Source organism: Geospiza fortis, unplaced genomic scaffold (assembly GCF_000277835.1).
Source record: "Geospiza fortis unplaced genomic scaffold, GeoFor_1.0 scaffold203, whole genome shotgun sequence".
Classification (NCBI taxonomy): domain Eukaryota; kingdom Metazoa; phylum Chordata; class Aves; order Passeriformes; family Thraupidae; genus Geospiza; species Geospiza fortis.
The window spans coordinates 2,282,207-2,284,304 of record NW_005054385.1 but is presented as its reverse complement, the minus strand read 5'-3'; positions in this window follow the sequence as shown (position 1 = coordinate 2,284,304).

Sequence of the window (2,098 nt, the reverse complement as noted above, 5' to 3'; positions counted from 1 at the left end):
GATTTCTCAACTACTTTCCCCAAACAAGGAATTTTAAAAAACCAGCCTGTGCAAGTCTCACTTTCAATGATACATTCTCCTGCAGGAAGTAGTGAGATGACTGAAGTGCGTAGTTTTTGTTATGAGCAAAGCATAGATGAAGTTGCTAACTGTTCAAAACCCCAAACTCACATGGTATGTCCTATTTATAACCTAGGGACAGCAATGGCATGTGGAGAATTTAGCAACATCCTCCTTCTTTACAGACTGTACACATTTGGCCTCTCACTAGCAAAACTGTTTCATGGGCTCTGTAGTCTGACTTACTGTTAAATATTACTTATTTGCTGGATGTTTGTTGAAATGGTGTGTCAAAGTCCACTGAAATGACAGGTCAAAGTCAAACATCCTGGCTATACTGGATTCATCATTTAATGATAGCAAGTTTCATTTTGTTGATAGGTATTTTTGAAGGGGGATTTTTTTACATGCACTGTCCAGAAAATTAAATTACATGCATGCCCTTAGAGGGAGAGCCCTGCGAACTGCACTCCACTAGAGTTTCAAAGTTTTGGCTCTTGTATAAAATCTCCAATTGCTGTTTTCTCCATGGTCTGTTTCTGGTAAAAGGGACTGAGAGTGAAGGCATTTTTGTGTGGTAGTTCCCTGATGGACAGTGGGCATGGTGACACGGTGGGGAGCATGACTCAGGCAGGGGAGGTGATGTGCCGCTCTTGTTGGAAGTGGCTTCTCTTCCCACTTGTGTGTGTAATGCAGCTAATGGCACAGACTTCAGTTATATCCTTGGAACACCATCATGTTTCCCCCCTCTTCACTTACATAATGTGATTTTTGAGCTAGTACTAGGCTAGATATCCTCTTTTTTCATATGCTTTCAGTTTTCTTTTTCTAAGAAAATGTTCCAGTTACAGGCTTTTGCCTGGGTCTGGAGGTAGCAGCCTAAAATACATTTTGGGTAGAGCTAATTCTACATAGGGACCTTTTCAAGCAGCTACATGCTCTCTCGCAATAGAGTGTTTTAAAGGTCTCTGGCTTTAAAACAATTCCATTTCCTTGAAAAACTGGGAAGAAAGCAGCCTGCAGAGTCTGGCTGCTTGAGACCTCAGACTGTAACCTTCCCAAGACTCACTGCTTGCAGTGAATAAACATTGCCCTGTGCTTTGTGCTCCTGGCAGAGCAGACTGCTGCTGAGTGAGATACACTGCACCAAGCATAGTTACGTAGACATACCTTCATTTAAGGAGATTTTGCTGTGATGAGTCTTAATCTAATGGATGAGAGCAGCTCCAGCAAGTCCTACTGATAAAGACAAAACATCAACGATAATTCTTAACTTTCTTCAGCTGTCAGAGAAACAGATGTTTGGCCTTACATTTCTGAGCAGAATTTGTTTCATTAGTATAGCAGAGCCTCTGTGGCAGCAATCTTGTCAAACTCCAATAGATATTGAACAGCCATGCCTTTTAGAAGTACAGCAAGTATTAATTAGGCTTTAGAAAATAGTTAAAAGCAGTATGACCTCCAACCGTTAACATGTGAAACAGAAAATTGAACGTGAAAAATCTTAGTCTTTATTGGCAAAGGTTTGTAGGTGGTTGTTCCAGTTAAAGCATTCAATTCCTACTCTATTGCCCTTGAAAGTAAGTGGTCAAAGAACTCCAGCATAGAGATCATGTATCTTTTTTCAGAAATTGAAGGTTAGGCTGCCATTTATGAAATATTTACCAAATTGTACCAGCTGCTGAAAGACTGTATCCTCAGAAGACTTTAATACTGATACATCTCAGAAAGCCTATTTGTTTGTTTAAGGCATGTTTATCTCTGTTCCTAATATATATTAAAGAAGGCTTTCCTAGCAACCATAATACCTGTTCAGAGAGCAAGTGAACTGCATGGCCTTTTGTCTCCGTTTACTGCCTTCCTCCTGCCCCTGCCTAACCCAAATTCCTTCCTCAGGAGGTCCCTTTCTTATTCACCAAAATGATTAACATGCCAGTATTTTTCTCGAGCGCTGTCATTTACATAGGAGAGTTGTAGATTCATTCTTTAGATGGAACAGGAGCCCTGTGCCCCCAATGAAAAGACTAAGGAATTTTCC